The 21,444-nt window shown below is 35.7% G+C and overlaps 1 long non-coding RNA gene across 1 annotated transcript; it reads left to right on the forward strand.

Annotated features, from left to right (window-relative positions):
- Nucleotides 1-181: 181 nt before the first annotated feature.
- LOC139973696 (uncharacterized) lies at nucleotides 182-21,382 on the forward strand. Its single transcript, XR_011795295.1, has 3 exons — nucleotides 182-372; nucleotides 10,107-10,236; nucleotides 19,863-21,382. It is a non-coding gene; the product is annotated as an uncharacterized lncRNA (long non-coding RNA).
- Nucleotides 21,383-21,444: the final 62 nt, after the last annotated feature.

The raw sequence follows: 21,444 nt of genomic DNA on the forward strand, positions 1-21,444 counted from the left end.
ATCTGATTTACAGGTCAATGATCACTTACAGGGTAGAACTTTCTTCCAGGAAACATTAGATTACTGGCATTTTCCGGTTTTACAGCTACTCTGGCACATGATACGTACGTGAAGGACAAAGGCAATTGCCGGCTGCTTCCTTAAACAGCTTTGTTGCTTAATGCAGACAGATGTTCTTTGTTCAAGTCATATTTTGACATTAGAACATTTCAAACATGGGTTGTAACACATTTGTGTTTAACAGTCCTTAATAACACGTAGGGATCATTAACATCGTCCCAGCTATTCTTGTTGGACGAAGATTAACGTGTCTTGATACTTACCGTGCACAATGAAACTCTGAGTTTTTAATGGTGTCATTTTACTTGTAAGGTAAGTTCATAGCCATAGATTTGTATATCTTGCTAACTAAACAATTGTAGCAGCGCTACAGAAGCTCAGCTAAGCTTCTATTTGAAATCATTATGTCTAGTGTTGTGCTGATATCGCCAATATCGGACCTGGCCGATATCCGATTTTCAATCTCAAAATCGGCCCCATAACGTTACCGATATTTTTCAACAGCCAGTATGAAAGTCATATTTTAATACATAAAGAATCAGAATTATCATCGGCTATCGTAAAATATTATATTGCACAGCACACAAACAGTAACCACTTGATAATTCCTTTGTGCCTATTCTATAACATTAGCCCTAACCTCTTTTTAACTGAATGATCATAGTCCCCAACAAGATGATATGCAAGAAACTATGTGCTAGCATTTTGTTCTTGGAACAACCCAAGTCCATTCTTCCTGTTACTTCTGTTGCACGGTTCGTTACTCTGTTTGACCTACTACGTTCAAAACTTAAGTTGCAAGTCATATACAAATTGTTGTCACATAGAGCCACGACATTCTTAGCAAAGAATGTTAAAAGATGACAAGTTATGAATAAAACTGACTTCATATAGAAAAGACATTAGCGTATCCTGGCTAAGAACTTTTACTACTCTTAGTGATTAACAGAACCAAAACCACGATATTTTCTTTATTTTTTTAACTTCCGTAAAAAATATATCCTACCATTTGCCGGTTATACTGACAACTAAGCCTAGCCAAAATTAGCAAGTGTATCGTCCTTGAATTATTCGACAAATTGTTTCAAACAAAATTCTCAAAATACAATCTTTTCAACAGTCATTTATGTTTTAACAAAATGCATCCATGATACTCATTGCAGCTTTGTAAAAGATACACAATTTTTGGAATGATTCAGTAGGGGGTGTCCACGTGTTATAAATTGTATTCTCAGCTGAGGACTAGAAGCACTGTGCAAGTTAGTGTGATAAGCTACTACTGTACTTATAAACATATAGTCATATAGACTTGTGAAATTTACTTTAAAGCGCTACAAAGACTGGTATGTACGTAACGTTAAGTGGCTTGACTTGTCTGCTTACAGATCGTTATATCATTAGATCGGTAAATTTTTTCAGAACTTGCGTCATGCTTGTTTGACCAGCTAGAACAGATTAATAAATCATCGCAAGAAACAAGAAGTAGCTTTGTTGTGGAGGAAAAAAGAGCAGAAATTGGAATTGGCTCCAACAATATAGGTCATTCTCACATGGATTACACACACAAACTGTGTGTGTGGTCAAATTGGAAATCTGTAGTCCTTTTAAAGAGAATAACGTCGAACTAGATTGGACTTGATCAAGTCTCCTACGGGTGGAATTTTGTCTTACAATGACGGGAAATTAAGATGGAAGACATTTTGCTACTCACATCAAAACGCATGCTTTTCATGAATACTAAAAGATTGAAAACCAAATAACATGATCATTGCATATGATTGTGGCCCACATTTCATTATAACTGAAATCTTTACAGAAGCCCCTGATTTGAGTCCTCACATGACGACAAAATTATTCTTCGTGTACAATTTTGGTTCACCGCTATTCAAACTTATATCTACAATGCAAAATGGTAGAAGTACGTTATGGCACAGCAAATGTACGACGACCTTAAAAACGCTACCTAAGAAGAATAGACTTTTAGCAATAACATTATATGATCATGAAGATGATAAAAATTGCAAGAGATAAAGAATGTCAACAGAAAGGACAATATAAAAAGAGGAAGTTCAGCAAGAATGAAGGAATTTAATCTCTTTTCTTTCAGACCAAGTCATTCATGACCAAAATTCCATAGTGTGATATTGTTCTGCCATAAGGGGAAAGAATTGAACCAATACTCGGCTTTAAATTTGTAAAAGTATGTAGGATCGGAAGCAGCTTAAACACATTTTTTTCTTGTTTTTTAATGCCAAATAATTATGATATAAAGATATTAGAACATCCGAGCATATGGCAGTTCAAAGTTTATTTAATGACGATTTTGTCTTTCAAGACAAAAACATATTGCATATTGCAAAATGGTATCACACTAATGTCATGAAAAAATTAAAATCTACATTTTATACTTTGCCGTTGTCAACAGATTGAAGAGGTCAAGGCGATTTGTTTGGTATATAGCCAAAGTTTTGTTTTTGTCGTCGAGAATGTTATTCAGGAAGCACAGGCGGTGTGCGACGTTATTGTTGTTGTAAAACATTGTGTTTCATGTCACCGTATGCTGAGTATCACATGCCGTTTGTTCCCTTGAATATAATGGAGGAATTTAACTCGATATCCTTCAACATATAAAGCGAATTATTACCATACATTGAGTAAGGATAGATGTTATGATAATACTTTCTAGTTTTTGCAAGGTGTTAGAAAAGAGACCTTTAAATACAGCGCAATGTATTTTATGTTGTTTAATTTGTAAAAGTCTATCATCGATGTTATTTTTAAGTACAGGGAGCGTTTCGTATGTATACTAAATTATAATACATGTTACTGTAAACGATATACGAAACGTTACGTTTTGTACTTCACCAAATAGCCACATCACGAAGGGAGGGTGTGATTCGGGTAGGAGGGAGTGATTGAGAGCAGCGAAGAGGGAGGGTATGGGTGGGGATCGGTGACTACTCCCATCGCATACATGTTATAGATGGAGTACATTGTCAATGGTCCTATTATAAGAAGTCGGGTCATTAAGTATGAAAGACGACATGCATGAGAATATCTTCGCGTTGGTTTTACATTTTATTTCTCTATTTAAATTGAGACTATTAAACGTTACAAGAACGTTTACATGATCGCCACGACTTTAAGGAACACCTTGTGTGGAAATCAAAGTAAACTACGGTATTTGTAATTAGAGAATTAACAGATAACATAAAGGATCTGAATGAATTTCTGTCTCTCTCGTAGTAGTTTATTTTAAAGTTATACGTTAACAACTAATACACTATTTCGCACAGTTGTAGTTAATATATGCATTACATATTTAGTTCTTTACACGGTGAACTAGCCTTAAATATTCTAATATGTGACAGAAAACATCACTTTGGATTGTCATTAGAATGTACGTGAACTGCATTGTGTCAAAAGGATTTTTTCCAATAAAAATGAAATGTAATTTATCTTTTGGTGAGAATTTTCTCACCCAAATTATGTTGTATTACTTTTTCTCTGCTTTGTTTTACTGTTATAGATTATGTCTTAGAATAAAGAAAAAAGACAAACATAAAACAACAAAGCTATAAATTGAAAAGTATAATTATTTAAAAGACAATCAACTAGAATAAGAATCAGTTTATTTTTAAAAGTTATAGAAGATTTCTCTGCGTCTGTATTATGTTATTACGCTAGTAATATCGGCCTTTAGTGTTATTCGTATGATCGGGTGAAATTTTAGATTTGCCTGTCGCACTTTGTCCAGAATGCAGCCTAAATTTGGAGCTATAATGTCAAGAAAACTGATTAAATGGAAGAAAAAATACAATTCCTTCGTGCAATTGTCTTTATTCAATAAGGCATTTATGCAGTTTTTTTTTTTGTCTTATTTTTTTGTCTGGATTGATTACACAAAGACTAACGAAACATCTAACTACGATTTTATTTTGAGTATGATTTTATAACGTCTATTCCATTGGAAAGAGACTTTCAATAGTTTTAATCTTCTAATTTATTCAAATTACAGATCGTCTAATAACAGTATCAATTTTAAACAATGTTCTTACAATAATATTAGTTGTAATTATTATCACTAAATCGTTAACGTCGTTGCACATTTTATTATAATAGCGCGACACGTTAATTAGGAATACACACTTAATCAAGTCGCACACATTCGACAAATAATGTGATACTTTATAGGTGTTTCATTTTAACTCACAAGAATCAAAACTAAAGTGAAAACAGCTTAATGTTCATAAAAGTACGTTAAAAGAAAAGGTATGTTACTTTTTCTTAAATTAATTTATTGAATGCCATATGAGCATATTAAGGGATGTGCACATTTTCTGTTACTGTTTTAGTTAGTTAACGATATCTAAATATATCTCAATTAAGTTTCCCATTCACAATCAAAATCTTCTTTTTTCCTTTTAATTTCCCTCTTATGTTGGCAATGTGATACGACATTAGGTATGAGTCGGTATCAAGGAGTTACCTTTGGTCAAGTTATATTACTTCTCGACATAATCATTAACGAAATCAGCCTCATTTAACTGTCACTTTAAAAAAAAATCGACAGAGTTTTTCTTTACAAACTTGATCATTTCAAATAAAATAAAGGAACATGTCTTACATTTGTTCTGCTCTAATATCCGTCATATTTAGAATAACGGATTATTGGGATTATATTTCTTTGGAATCTCTTACAATATATAGCGTAACTGAAGGAAATGAGAAACACAAAAAGAGAGAAAAATTAGAAGCTAGCCACTTAAACCGCCGGAGACATTTGCATGATCGCGTATCATACCATGCTTTAATGTAAGCAATTTGAAACCAGAACGTACTGCCTGAAAAATAACATTTGTTATTTTTGTGGCTTTGTGGAAGTATTTTATCTTTGATAATTCGTTCTGCGATAAATCCGTGTAACCTAAGTTTTCTATTTTCAGCATTAATTTCAGTTTCCATAAATTAGTTTTAAATTAGATTGACGTGTACACCAGTTGGATTTATTGTTATTGAACTTTGTTTCCTTGAATAATATGATATTTTCAAAATATATTTCAAAGTACCTTTTTTTTTGTTTTGTTGAAGACTGTTTTTTCAAACTTTGGCACACATATAACGATATCTATTAAAGAGATCTCTATGAGCATGTAAAGGAAGTAAATATTTAGGTGCTCTTTAGAAATTTATATCTGAAACTTTCGTGTTTGGATGATAGTTCAAACAATATAATCAAACGTACAACTGAGCATTTCTTCTAATTTGATTAAACCTGAAAAACAGTTTCAAGTTATAGATTTCTAATTTAAAGGATGTACCTTGTCATTATAGTTTTGTTCACTGTAGTTACCCAATTATGCATCTTTGTGATTGGATTATCACATAGAAATTGTTTTGTTTTAGATTAGTTAACGCATATGTTGCTTTAATGTATTCATCAGGATAACTTGGACAAAGACGAGCAATAAAATGTCTGTTCGGAAATCATATCAAAATAACAGAGCTGACAAAGGAAGTTGCCTTTACGCAGATGAAAACCAAGTTATTCGTATGTAGTTTATATCGAAAAAATAAAAGCAAGGCATTATAATAAATATAAAAAAAAACATTACATTTAACTATACAAAGCTTACCGAATAACGCTCTGTTTCAAAAGGGATCTCATGATTGGATTTTTAACAAGAAGAACTGTTTTTTTTTAAAGTTATTGTATAGTGTTTTAGTTATCGCTGAAATAAATGAATTTCTTGTTTTTAGTTATCGTACTCGTAGCCAATATTATGGAGTATACATTTATGAGCTAGAATGATTTACATTTGAATTTAAGCTCACTAATTTTTAATATGAATTCAGTGTTGTAACGTGTTGGTATGGATCTGTGAAAGGTAGGGTTGGCTATTGGAGGGAAACCTTGTGAACAGATGTGCTGTAAAGGATATGTTGGGAACGATATACTCATAAGTTTGAAAAAAGGATTAATTTTTCCTGGCCATATGAAACTTGATTGACTTTGAAAAATTGGTGTGTAACGAAAACACGTTTGAGATGTATGAATGAGCTTTTCTTCTAAGTATTTTACATGTGAGCAAATTTTAAAGAATACTGTATATAAGCAAAGAAGAACCGATTAGAGCTAATCTATTTATTTTATTCCAATATATGTGGTTAAATTAAAAGACGTTTCGTTATTCTGATCGAAACACTGCTGTCTTTTCGCGAAGTTAAAAATTCGGAGTATTTCTAATTGAAGGCATTCAAACTGTAATTTAACAGGATTTTTTATCGATATTTTCCTATTATTTCGAAGACGCTAACTCTTCACTTTTCACATAATTTAATATTAACAGAGTTAGCTCAACAACACATTGATGCGACTTATGTTATTTTTTTCGAAACAGAAAATATTTCAATGGAGTAAAATATAAAATATATTAAACAATAGAAAGACTTACCATTTCTGTTCCAAACGAGTTCCAAATCGTCAAAACAGTGAAACAAACTTTGAAACAATTCTCCATGATTTCGAGTTTGTATAAATGACATGCAAAAATATATTCGATGAAGTGCAAGATGGCAAATGACACAGGGTCTCTATTTAGGGGTTACCAACACCCTATTGAAATGACCGTAGTAGTATGGATGTCCATTAATGCCATCATTTTATTTGAAATATGATTTGGTGAACAGCTTATACAAATGTGCTGCACATCTAAAGTATTATGGCTTGTGTGTAAAGAAGACTATTCGACATGCGCAATCCAATTTAATATTATTTACAGCTATATATATCTTGAACTTTCAGTCAATAGTCCAGTAAGCTTCATTTGCATAATGTTGGATTGTCCTTGTTCCGATAAATACAGCATACCACCTACTGTATGCTTATTGACTATCGTGCCTCTAGTTCCAACGACAGCAACGGTTTTTCAATTCAATCAATGTAAATGTATTTGGTTTTAAACGAATATTAATTACAATGATCACTTTTAATCTACAATACATTTAGTGTGGTTTATGTTAAAGTTATGTAGTTGTGTGCCAAACGACGTCAATGCTAGTAGAAATGTTGATTTACTTGTTCTGGTTAAGCTGCTTTTACCGATATTTTAAGAAACATGTATGAGTAATTATTTTAGTTACTTCGCTTTTGGTTGGAAGGCAAAATTAAAGCAGTATCGAAAGGACAGGAAGTGATACTACTAATAAGCACTATATAACATGCATGAACTAGTACAATACATCTTATATACCGTGAAATTTACGGTATGATCCATTCTACACTATCAATATGTATGTACAAACATCTAATTAACACAGTTTGGAACATTCGAAGTTGGTCAGTGGTACGCTATATGAACATACTTCCTTGTTTTATGATGCCTACATCACATCCTGTTTGCGGAATCGAGTATTCTCACATCTGATGGAATAAACATTTCAGCTGTTACACTGGGCTTTGACTAATTTGTTTATTGACTGTAAGAATTACATCAATAATGACTGTAAATTATAAGGAAAAATATTTTTCATTGATATAAGATATTTAATCAAGGAGCATGTTTTGACCTATGGAAAGGTAGGTTGGATATTAGATTTTTTCTTTGATACAAATTTTAAATGAAATGTATATCTGTTAACCAGCAGAGGCGTAGCGAGAGCTTATTTAGAGGCGTAGAGTTACTTTATAGGCGTAGCTATAAGTGGTTCTTTTAACAGTGGCCCCCATTTCTCAGGGGGCCCGAGGGTTGGCTACCAACTGGGACAACTGTCAGTCATGATTTTGCATGAATAATTATATGAGTACCAGCACGCCCACGCCATTCTATTATTTAGCGGACAGTGGCGTAGCCAGAGGTAGAGAAAACGCTGTCCCTCCCACACACAAAACATTTTCAGGGACGAAAACTGGGACGGCAAGGAAAATTAACCAAGAAAAATAAATAGCTATCATATATGATATTGGTCCGGTTACTTTATGATACAGCACAACGTTTAGACTGCCTCTCAGAAGGCTTCCCTCTTAAGCTATATGCCCACGAAGCACAGAAATAGGTTTCTATTAACAAATTCACTTCGAGTCAGTTATTGACATTTTTAGACAAAATTCCGTGAGTCGAACGGCACTGGATTGTCGTCTTTAATAAAAGGTCACTGAGAAAGGAGATAAATCCGTATACCTACCCTCATATCCTATTATGTATTTTAAATGTCTTATGTATTCAATATAAACAAGGCCGTAGACACAGGGACAATATATAATGAAAATGATAGCATCATGCTTCACAACACCCTTACCGAGACAAAATTCTCTCAAAGGTGAGGGCACGCTCCTCCCCTTAAGCCCCACCCCTGTCCTAAGATCCCTCCCTAGTACGGACGTCCACCTAATATTTGAATTGAATTTCGTAACAGGGTGTACAGACTGTAAATGTTCATGCAATTACATATTAGTGCAGGCGTTAAGTCAACCTTAGTAGTTATGCAGTAGTTCACGCACATTATGTTAACCGTCTGAAATAGTACAGTATTAATTAATCGAAACTTGTTTGTCCAATGCCAACCATGCCAGGCATATAAAATGAACAAAATAGAATTGATACACTTATCAACAATAGCGATGCATTCCACGTCAGTACTAAATCTTTTAGCTAACCCTTTTCAGTATTTCAGGGGAAAAAATACATTTTTATGTAAACCAGTTGCACTTTTCGGATACGTTGGAGGTAGACATGAAACTGTTAATACAAGTCGACAGTTTGAAATAAAATGTCGTACGTTACCTTTTTTAGCATAATCAGTAGAAATTTGTGAGATATAGCCGAAATTTTAAAATAAGTCTTGATACAATACTTCAAAGCTTCGCAGTATTCCGCGTACTGCCGGGGTGACTATTGTTGCACGAAAAAAGAACCGGATATCCCATTGACGTTGCGCGGAACAGAAACTGTATATTGAATGTTGTGTCTGGTGTACTTATTCTTCGAAATATGAATTCTCGTAGGCCTTGGCTTTGAATGCCATAACAAATTGTGACAAATAAAGATGGAAACACATTTGGCAGTTTCTGTGGGTGAAATCGCCTCCCGTATTTAGTCAATCATTGCATGTGAAAACGAAAGAAACAAATATTTCATTATTGCAGAGTCGACCCAAACTGCGCCGGTATGGTCGTTCCCGAATCGAATCTACACTCCCCTTGAAAAGGGAAGGATTTACGCCCCTGTAATTATATTACAAACAACCTTATCACACGATAAATATTCGTTTTGCTGGATTAGGAATGGAAGTTGCGCAAAAGAGTTCAGTTAACTTTACATTGAACTTATACTTGAATCTCCTGTGACCATATTTCAGTAATACACCTACATTAAATCACATCCAGTAATAAATATTTAATAAATCAAACTTTAATATCCATTATATCAGAGCATTATCTATTTACATCCCCTCCATATAAATGAATTAACTTTCGAAGGAGTCTAAACTTGGGAAACAGCTGTTTAAATTCCAACCAGTACAAATCAGATGTGAAATTGAATGGTTATATTAACATGTACCATATCACCTATGTCACACTCGTGTTTATATATCATAAAAAAAAAACAGCCCTTCATTGTGTAGACATGGAGTTAGATTAACATTATACATCTTTTAGCTTCATGGCTACTGTACATTGTCACATAGTTAGAGATTAATCAAGAAAGCTCCAAGAATAATTGGTGAAGATTTGTTATTTATTATTGTGTTTCTATGGTTTTAACATTGCGAGAGAAAAACATGAAAGAATCAGAAGGAAATTGAATAATTTATGAAAAGGGGTTGGCTGAAAGCTTTATGCCAGAAAGAAGATGCTTCATTATTTTCTACTGTACCAACCCAATGTACTGGCAGGTAAAACAACTGTTTGCAGATTGATAGTCTTATAGGTTACAAAGTTCACATCGTTTATAATACATCTTAAGGTTAGTCATCTTTCAGATCGTTATCATAGATCGTATCATAAATATTTCCTTTTTATCGTAAACCATTCGTCGGCAATGAAGGAAGATGTCCTGGAGCGTGAGAAGCAAAGGGCAGAAGGACTCACGCCTACTGAGTGAGAAGGAGGACATAAATCAATTAAAACAGAAATAACGTCTGGATCTCTGACCGTTTCCACCTGAGTGAAATAAGGTATTTCTTTCTATCTTAAAAGATCACAGTAAGCCAGCAAACACGCCGAGTGAATTTGTTTGAAGACGGAGGTGTTTACTTGTTGAATTAAAATCAAAAATTAATTGCAAAGAAATGCAAGCAGAATGGCCTACATGCTACATACTTTACTAAAAAATACATACTTTACTATTTATATTGCATCATTTCATAGCAGAAGCAAACCTGTATATCCTAGCTAGACCAGTTCATGTGCTATTCCACCATAGAAACATACCTCCATACAGTTCCGCCATAGGTTTGGATCCTTTCCGCCATAACAGAAAGCTCGAAACTTATGGCGGAAAGATACATTTTAGAATTGGATTTTACACAGGCATGTATAGGTTTAATTTTTTTGTTTTGCGTGGAAGGATAGGTACACCGTCTTCAAATTTGACGGTTCGCTGGATAAACTGAGTTGTAGTTAAGACAACTTTGGGGAATAGATACACAATTTGTGATGTACATGTTGATTGAATAGTTTTATTTGTAAGTTCATAAGAGTCTATACAATGTCTTCAAATATTTAATAGTTCGTTGAATAAATCAAATTATTTAGGTTGATTGTTTATTTAGAAGACCGATTCTAATTGTCAAATTAAAGGCATTGAAGACTCGCTCAAAACCGCATGCGGCCATCTGAAAAACTTAACTTTCTGTTACTTGGAGTGACGTTTTGTTCGTGTCGCTACAAAGTGCAAACAGCAATTTAACGTGATACCTTGTTATCTAGCTGGACCTGAGATGTCCATCGCTGTATCGTATACACTATGCTGTTTCTATTGACCGCAGCTGTAGGCTATGTACTTACTGTACACTAGTGTCTAATTACCGACGTTAACAAGCTGTGTGTGTATTTATTGGGATCGATGTTGGTGTCTAACACTTCTGTTACACCTCATTCGAAACTAGGTCAGATTACCGGCATTAGTATTTCTTTTTGCGGGATTCTTCACACCCTTTATATGACCGATTTTGTGGGACTAGATACTGTGAAGCGAAGCAATATGCAGTGCATATAGGCCTACGAAATTGCTTTACCGCCATCGGGGTGACACAGTGGAATGGCACTTTTTCTATGGCGGATAGAGCACATTTTCTATGGCGGAATATACCGATGGTAGAAAGACATGGCCCCAGCTAGGCCTACACCCTCTCTTTGCCTTGTCGGTATCAGACCTGGAGATACTACAGTCACTGCGAGTTAATTGGGTTTTCTTCGATAAGCGTTAGGAGCGCTTGCAGCCTAAACTTAAAATGCTTTCTGCAGCTAACTTAAAAGTTAAGCTTTAATAGTATTTTAGGCAACGTTACCATAACTTAGTATACTAGCCTAGGCCTAATTTCGGCACAGCTTACTTCAGTGTAGGTCTCACGTAACGTAGGCTATGCCTAACGTAAATTTTTGAGGATCAAATTAAAAAAAAAAAAATAAAACAAGCATTACTCTTTTAGGCAACTCAACCGTTTCTACGAGTAAAAACGAACTGTAACACACATTAAGTTACAAATTCAGTAGCTTACTATCATCTCATAGTGACAATAATTGGTCCTGGCTTGTGGGGCAGGTCAGCACTTTGCTTAGACTGTGGCTATGTCGGTCGTTGCTAAGGAAGCATTAGTGAAGTATATAGTGCTAGTACAAGAAGGGCATACGTTATTCCTAGCTTACAAACTGGATTGAAAATGGTCACCTATCTATCGTGATATCTTGCCGAGACAAAGGTAACCATTTTTAATCCAATTTGAAAGTCAAGGAATAATAGATGCCTTTCGTGTACTAATATACTTATTTAATATTCCTTAAGAACGACCATGTGGAACGCAATGTTAACATTTATAAGATAATTCGAGATATGTTCAATTTAATTCGAGATATCTTCAATTTAATTCGAGATAAACAATATCTCGAATTAAATTGAAAAAATCTCCAAGTATTTCAGATATCTCCAATTCAATGTAAGATATCAGAAATTGCATTTTCGATATCTTGAATTTTATTTAAGATATCTCAAATTGATTTAAAGATATCAGGACTAATGGAAGATATAAAAAAAATGGAACATTATTTAAGATATTTCGAATTGAATTCAAAAAAGGAATTCGAGATATCCAAAATTGACTTAGAGATATCAATAATTCGAATTACAGATATCCAAAATAGAATTCAAGATATCAAGAGTTGCATTAGAGATATTGTTAATGAAGTCTGCAAGTAAGGAGAAGATAGCTGCTTATGTCCTAGGGATAGCTTAAGGGGATTACAAAGTTGGCATTACTTAGAAGTGTAAAGACTTGCTAATAGGATTAAAGGATAGAGCTAGAGATTAAGAGAGGGGTTTAGGGCAGTTGGGCTGTGGCTTTTGTGAGGTGAGGAGCGAAAGTTTTAACGAGAGACAAAGAAAGGGAGAACTGAGGTTGTGTGAGAGGATAGCAGTGATAAGGTTGGAAGGTGGCAGAGTTTGTTGATGAAGGCTGGATGTTTTGAGATTTTGAAAGGAAGCAGTGGCATTTTGTGGAGTTCGATAATAAAAGAAGAAAAGCATCGAATAACATTGTCCTGAACTTATTACCCCAAACTACGCAACATGGTGGCAACGGTTTAAAAGAAGAAATGCCTCGGTGTTTGCCTACTACCATTGTGTTAAATCCACTACCAGCTAAAAGTCAATAAGATTCAAAGGATATAACTTTAGCTAATGCCTCGTCTGCATGAGAATGAAGATGCTGATGTATATATATATATATATATATATATATATATATATATATATATATATATATAAGAGGTTTTGAAATGTTAGCAGAAACAAACAAGTGGGATAAATCACAGTGGGCAATATTTTTGGTTATTTGTTTTCATACATTATGCTATAATGCATAGGCGTACGGGACAATTTCAGTTTGGGGGGGGGCAGAGATATTTGTGCCCGAAAGTTCCCGTGACACTATCTAAGCGGAGCGCCACCATCGGTTGGCGCGTAGCGTATACAAGAACATTTTTGGCAAAAAATGCCTCTCAGATTGCCGGAAACGGCACATGTGAGGCCTTGCAAGTTGCATCTAAACATTCTTTTTTTTTTATAATCTCACGTTTTAGAAATTTATACTTCCCCAAAAATGTGGTAAATTAGAAGAAGAAAAAATGGTTACATCACTTTGAAGGGGAAAAATAGGACAGTATATTTTTTAAGTTCATATTTAGTTACCGTATTTATTATTTTTACACAGTACTCAGCTATCTCCAGAAAAACATACATTGTTCAACGACGTAGGAGGGATAATGTCGCTGTGTCGGGTGAGACTGCAATTTGTCTCACAAAACAGTATAAAATGTAACAAAGAATATGATAAACCTGTACTTCTAGGCTTGTAGGCACCCCCCCACCATCCATTTCATCAACAAGCACTCATGCCGGAGATGTCCAGGTATACAGTTGACTAGTTAAATAAAAATTGATCGTGTAAAAAGCGTGGTATCCCAGGTGAGCTTCGCTTACGGTGGTGTTACACGGAAATATTCGGGCATCATGATGCTAAATAAAGAAAATCAATAAATTGTCTGGCAAAAATTAGAAAAAGATTCAAGCAAGCTACTGCTTTAACAACTTTACAATGAATATTATAATTGTCCTTGACTACCATTTTGAAGATCTTTGATACATTCCATAACTTCGCCCTCATCAGTGGATTGCAGTAACATACAGTGATCATGTATACACCAGCTCTTCCTCATTTTGGAGTGACTACTACACCCTTGACGAGGAATATGACGGTCATATAAGAAGATACAAAAGAATACGTTATAAGTAGAATTAGAATCATTTAATATTAGAACATCAGTCAAAACCATCTGTGAAAGATCCTGATGAAATAAGTTATAGCACTTTGCGTCAATTAACGGTGTAACTTTGTAGACCGATCAACCTCGGTACATTTACCGCAGTTTTACCATGGTATTACCGCGGTATACGTAGGGTAAAAGTGAGGTTCATTTGCTGCGGTAAATTTACCGCAGTTTTACCATGGTATTACCGCGGTAAAAGTGTGGTACATTTACTACGGTAAATTTACCACAGTTTTACCATGGTATTACCGCGGTAAAAGTGTGGTACATTTACTACGGTAAATTTACCACAGTTTTACCATGATATTACTGTAGTAAAAGTAGGGTAAGTTTATATGGTACATAAACTACATATGTGAAATTCCTACAATTGTGCCATGATTAACCACAGTAAAAATAGGGTAAAACTATACGGTGCAATTATACTATGGTAAATTTACCATAATTGTACCATGATTTTACCACGTACAGTAGAACATATATGGGTCACACTATGAAACATGATGGTAAATTTACAGCAATTTTTCCATGATTTTGTCCCATATTTTTGCAATACTGATATGACAAACCTTTTGTTCTACTCATATCTTAATGTTGGCAATATAAATTACCTGTGGATATGAGTTGAATAAAGAAGAGAGACAAACTGCTATTCTTATATGTTATAGTATGCATATCTTTTCCTTAAAAAAAAAAAAAACAAGCAGAGGATAGATACATATAGAATTCCTTCATGGAATCCCTGATATATTTGAAAGGAGACAACAATTAATTCTTTTTTCATTATTAGGGAGAACCTAAAAGCCTTTAAAATGAAAAAAAGAACTATATAAACTAGCACACATAAGGCATAGCTTCTGTGCCTCAACACTGAGGCACACAAAAATTGACCAATCAGTGTCCTCAGATTTGGGTATTCTCTGTCAGGTCCAGTTAAAGACTTGGCAAGTCTATGTAATTATGCTCAGAGTACTAGAGCGGTGAGGTGGCAGAACGGGAGAGTGCACGTCTGCAGTACCTGAGGTCCCTGGTTCAAACCTCGGTGTCGACACTGACACCAATTTTCACCCCGCTCCTTTCTCATGGCAGGAAAGTGGCTACACGTGGAAGCGGTACTCACGTCCTTCGGAGGGGACGTTAAATTGCGGTCCCGGGAGCAGGACTACACACCCCTGCCTCGTTACTTCAGGGCAAAAAAAAGTGTAAAGCGTGGTAAATTTACGGTAAAATTGGGGTAAAAGAAAGGTAAAACTGTCCTAAATTTGGGGTAAAAGCGTAGTAAAAGTGTAGTAAAAGCGCGGTAAAAGTATGGTAACACCGTGGTAAATTGCGGTAAAAGTGAGGTTAAACCATGGTAAATTTGTGGTAATTTACTGCGGTAAACCGCGGTTTACCGCGTCCATAGGGCCAATTCACCGCGGTAATGTACAACAAATTTACCACGTTTTACCCCGGTTTTACCGGGGTAAAAGTGTGGTATGTTACCGCGATAAATTTGAGGTAAATTTTTTCCTGGGTACTCCACCAACAGGTTTGGTAACTGATTCGCGTAGGCGCTGGAGTATCATCCAGACTCATAATGACTCGTGTATCCCACAAAGGGAGCTTAAACACTTTGCTACATGAGATTAGTATGTTATTAATTTTTAATACTCATCTGCTCGACCACCAGATGAAAAATAGAACTTTGCAACTGGGTTGAAATAAGAATTATGGATTTCATTGATAGCGTAAATTAAATGAGGAACCGCGCCGATATACCTCTGAGGCTATCTGCACAGGCCACTAGATAATGAAAGCCCGAAGCACTCGCTAATCTCCTTGCAGTATATTATTATTTTTTATCATAGTATATTGTATATCACGTACAAGCAATATAACACTATATGTGTAAATAATATTGTGCAATCAGTTTGGTTAGCAAAGACACCCAGGATAGTCTTGAAGTGTTTTTGAGCAAATTACATATATCAAACGAAATTTGAGACACATACATATATGGTGCTAAGCCTGGGTGCTAAGCTGCTAGTCATGTTGTTGCAATCATGTTAGTCATTATACCTCAGGTTCTATTTTAGTATTTATGTACATATGTTCACAAAATATTTTGTTTGTGATTAAGTTCACTGGTGCCAACTACAGGGCCGTAGCCTGCGGGGGTAGGTAGGGGGCGGGGCAGTTGCCCCTTGACATTTTCACTTCCTAAATATAAGTTAGCCTACGATAATATGAACGTCTGGACAGTTTGCGAAATATATCAGTGCCCAATGTTTTTACTAAGAATATTGAGGCACTCAGTCACCTTCACAGCCTACTAACTGAGCCCAAATGCCCATACCCTTCCTCCCCAGTAGGTCCCTTTTTGGCATGTAAAACAAATAATGATAACACAAAACTAACAATTACTTTACACCAAACTCCCCATATAGATCCCCCTCAGCATATATAGGCTACGGCTACTATCAGAATGCCCTACAGCACACAGCGTGCTTTTATTTCTTCACTTACCTGTGTAGAACAATGAATAACGCAGAGTTTACAAAGAAACGTAAAGCCTTCATTTTTCCTCTACAAAGTGATTTTACCAAATATTTTTTTCCCATTAACCTTTTCTGAAGTGTAATTTAGAAAAATGAGATCCCAAAATGTTTAGATGCAATTGACAAGGCCTGGGAAGTGCCATTGCCGGAACCTGGGAGGCATATTTGGCAATGCATGGAATGCGAAGAGGGAAAACTTATTTCGTTGTCTAGACTAAGTTTGTTGTTGTCTAAACTTAAGTTGTTGCTGCTGTTCTAATATGCCGTTGCTCAAACTCACGTTGATGTCTAAACTTCCGTTGTCTAAACTTACGTCGTTGTCATCCGCGCTGTTCAACATTATTGCTCAATCCCGTAATGTAAAAAATAGGCGTTTCGCACGAAATTAAACAAACATCACCAGCGCAGGAGAATGCATGATATGTACCACTACAACTACTAGGCCTATTACTGTTACACCAGGGAATTCCATAAAAACTCACTGGTTACACCTAGAGCCATATTAGAGCTCCAAATACTGCTACTAATAGACTCAACAATGAAAATAATTCTAAACAGTCTGCATTACCCACATATCCTAATTAACGACGTGCGTATAGTAGGCATATGCAGCGGAAATTGAACTAGTTTGAGAAGAGCTATTCTTTTTACATAACGTGGTCGAGCAATTGTTGAACAGCGCCGATGGCAACAACTTAAGTTTAGACAAAGAAATAAGTTTGCCCTTTTCGCGTTCCATAAAACATTCTTGCTACACTCTCGCCAACCGATGGTGGCGCTCAGATAGTGTCATGATGGTCCCTTTTAGGAAATGGCCCACCCACTAAAAATTTCTTTAAAAGGCCCTGGTATAACGCACCTCAAAGCATCACTGTGTAACATTTGTACGATACATAATGTTCTCGATGTTCCTCAACTGTGTATGGAACGCGAAAAGTGAAAAGTTTAAGAATGTTTCCGTTTTGGTTTAAGTTTCAATAAACCATGATACGGCTCTAAGTCACACCCGGATGTTAAATAGCCAAGTCTTCCTTAATTTAAGTCCAATCACTTGTCAGATGTTGACTTTTGTTAAAATTTATCTATGACTGACATATCAATCCAGGGACCAAACAGAAGCAACTTGAAGATTTATAGATGTGAGTGCCACCCCCCCCCCCCCCCTACTTCGCGCCCGCCGAAGCTTCATACTACACCCGTTTAACTATGACTATCTAACTCGAAATCATTTGTGATTCATAATTATTAATTTTCAACTAATAAATTAAACATCTCCGAAATTTAGCGATAGTACCTGTGTTTTCAACATTTCGTTATTTTAAGTTGACTATGTACATGAGATTAACAACACCATGTGCAACCACATAATACTTTGTCATTAGTTGACATGGCTGGTATTAGAAGATTTATTTAGGGATATTGTAATCTATATATATTTATAAATGTTACCCTATGTTTTGTGAGTAGTTCGACGGCAACCCTGATAATGACTTCATATAAACATATAAGTATATGAAATGTGTGTGTATATGTCCTAGAAACCAAGAATCGTTAAGAATCCACTTGCAATTATCCGTTTCCAACCAACTAATAATACTTGGGGGGGGGGCAGGCGCGGCGGAACGGGAAAATTATTGGGGGGGCTAATATGTGGAGACTATCTAAGCGGAGCGCCACCATCGGTTGGCGCGGAGCGTACAAGAAAATTTTGGGTTTTTCAAACCCCCCAGATGGCCGGAAACGGCACTTCCCGAGTGTTTCATGCTGCGACTACCTAGCCCTAAAACATGGGTCTCAAGCCTGCAATTTATCAGATTGCACGTAAAAATCTTTAAAAACATTGTAATTTGTATATTCGATGGTGTTTTAAGAGAGTAGCTATTACTCGACGTGTGCTCGCAAAGACGTTTTTGAGTGTAGTAAATTACTACTTGCAATTAAATGCAATAATTACAAGGGAGTCGGAAGCTATTTTTGATTGGTACGGCGGTTCAGAGTGTGGCCAACTATCATAATTATCGGGGGGACGTTTGGTAGGTCAAACTACGCTACGCGCCACCATGGTTGTCGCGTAGCGTAATGGAGAAAATTTTGAAAATATGCCTCCCAGATTGCAGGAAATGGCACTTCCCGAGCTTGAAAACAAGACCCCTGCCATGCCAGAGTAGTCACATTTAGCCTACTTGCCGTCATCATTATTGAAAATTATTGAAACATATACCTCCGAGATTTTTTTCCCCATTTTTTAGTCCTACTTTTTTTTTTTTGCGTCGTGAATATTGGTCCGGCGTTCGCCGGACCTGCCCGTACCGGCTCCGACGCCCCTGAATTAAATAAATGTCATAAGAAAAAAACAGAAAGCATTTCTTAATGTCAACAAATGGGTAATTCCAAAACCATGTGCAGTTGCCAACAAATTTCTATGACCTAGCACTGTCATCATGTCATGAATGCATGTACCCTATACAGTACAGGTGAAATGCTAATATTGTGTTTTTGTTCGTTTAATAATTGATTGCGTTTAAACATAAAGCCATGTTCCACGCCTTGCGTGTACTCGTAGTGTAATCGCAAATGTTGATGAGTGTAGCGTTTAGCTTATTACCCTCTTATTTAAAACAATAATATTTGATGAGGCAGACAATCAATTATCATATTTAAGTATTACACCTATATAGTATACGTGTGCATCGGACAGATCGACAAGTATGCATTAAAAAATGGGCAGATGCACGTTTCGGAGCCTTGGTAAATATTGGGGGGGCTTATCATGCATTTGCCCCCTCAACTTTTTCATTGGGGGGCTGAGCCCCCCAAGCCCCCCGGTTCCGCCGCCACTGGGGGGGGGAGGGTGAGGGTTGACTACGAGGGATGCAACAAATTAAGGAAAAATGCACAAGTTTACTATGTTTTATTCTTTTATTCTTTTGTGAGACTCATGCAATAATCAATTTTCAAACTATCAAACAACAGTACGCTGGTTAATATTAATAATTTGACATCAATTTCAATAAATATCTCCTCATTCCCTTTGAAAATGAATTATTTAGTCGAATCGTCCCGTCTGTAATTTGTGTTGCATTATACTTCTTCTTTCTTGTCTATGGCACGTCTAGCTGTCCGATGCTCGAAGATTTGTGTCGATCTTTTCTTATTTTTCCTTTTGTAAAACCTGCTCTTTTGTGCAATGTTATTTATACAGTGTTTTGTCTACACAGGCCGTATTTTCATATCTGTGTACTGCAGGCTACATCCATAACTGTTCAAACTATAACTATACCAGAACATGTGCGTTCCTCGAGTTGAGCCGTCGTAGTCTCCGTTGAGGTGAGAATCAGCGCAATAAGCGCATTTGTCGCTGCCAACGGGAAAATACTCACAATAATAGCTATGACTGGGACAGTAAGACAGACATTGAGAAGCAGAATAATAACGTCTACACTCCCATCGATTATATGGCAATCAACCCATGGTACAGCTATGCTACTTCTGAGGATTCCATGTTGATGGAACTAATATAAACTCATGGCAACAGTTTGTCAAGTTTGCTGGAACGAGATAGGACTGATATGACAGCGCCCTCTGTTAGTTTTGTTTGCGACTGGATAGTCCCTTTGTTATTGAACACATTCAAGACAAAGTTGTCAAACTGAGAAAAAATCTTAATATGTTTTTTTTTTCTTCAAATTGACCAATTTACAGACTTAACAAACGATTCAAATTAATTCCATCTATTTATTAATGTTTATGTACTTATAATGATCCTATAATTCTCAGTATTCTCATCTGAGTACTGTTTGCTAACACTTAACGTAAATTTCCAAACTTTATTACAGTATTGTATTAATATTTGGAGATGTTAGTGGTAAGATAACACCGTCTTTCATATTTGCTACAATTTAGAGGGTAAACTTAGAAAGTAACTTTATAATTCAGTTTGTTTTGTCTCACTGAAGACGTATTGTTTAATTAACAATATCAATAATTACCTACATTATGTGTAGCACATTATATTAAGAACCTCACAGCTTACTTAAGCAACACGAAGGTCCAGTACTAGATTTATTTAAGACTGTTTACCAAAGGAAGCTTAGAACAAAGTTGACAAGATTTCTAATAAATCAAGTCAAAATAGCGGATGCGACTTTTTAGTACTAAAGGTATTTTGAGTTTGCTATTTTCCGTAAAGAAAAGCAATGCAATTAGTAGATTGTTTGTGAACTTAGGAACACGCGTTATTGTATTTTTGATTTTAAATAAAATGGGCTATTTTCCTAACGAAAGGACTGTTTACTCGGCAGAGGGTTGTAAAAATACAAACCACTGTTCACATGCTATTCCATTTAATGGGACTTGTTTCAGAAATAATGAGCTCCCCGCCCCCCCATAAAAACAAACACGTCACAAACAGGAGAGAAAAGAAATTATTTGTATGATATAATGATAAATTATACTGATTATATTATTAATGACAACGCTAAGCAAAATGTTTTGGACAGGAATCGAGGAGCGGAGGGGGGGGGGGGGGGTATTTGATAGAAGCTGTAATGGGTAGAAAAATAAAGTTAAGCAGAAGAAGATAAGTATTACTTTTACAGTGTCATCATTATATGAGTATCAACTTCATGAGATTACAAACAGGAAAAGAAAAATTCAGAATGTTCGTAACAGAATAAATGTTTACTAAATGTGTTGTGTCATAGAAACCAAGTATCTTTACGTTTACACTTTCACGCAATTGTATATTCCAACAACAACATTTTTTTGGGGGGGGGGTGGCAGTGACTACGAGGGATATGA

This window comes from Apostichopus japonicus, chromosome 9 (genome assembly GCF_037975245.1).
Source record: "Apostichopus japonicus isolate 1M-3 chromosome 9, ASM3797524v1, whole genome shotgun sequence".
NCBI lineage: Eukaryota > Metazoa > Echinodermata > Holothuroidea > Aspidochirotida > Stichopodidae > Apostichopus > Apostichopus japonicus.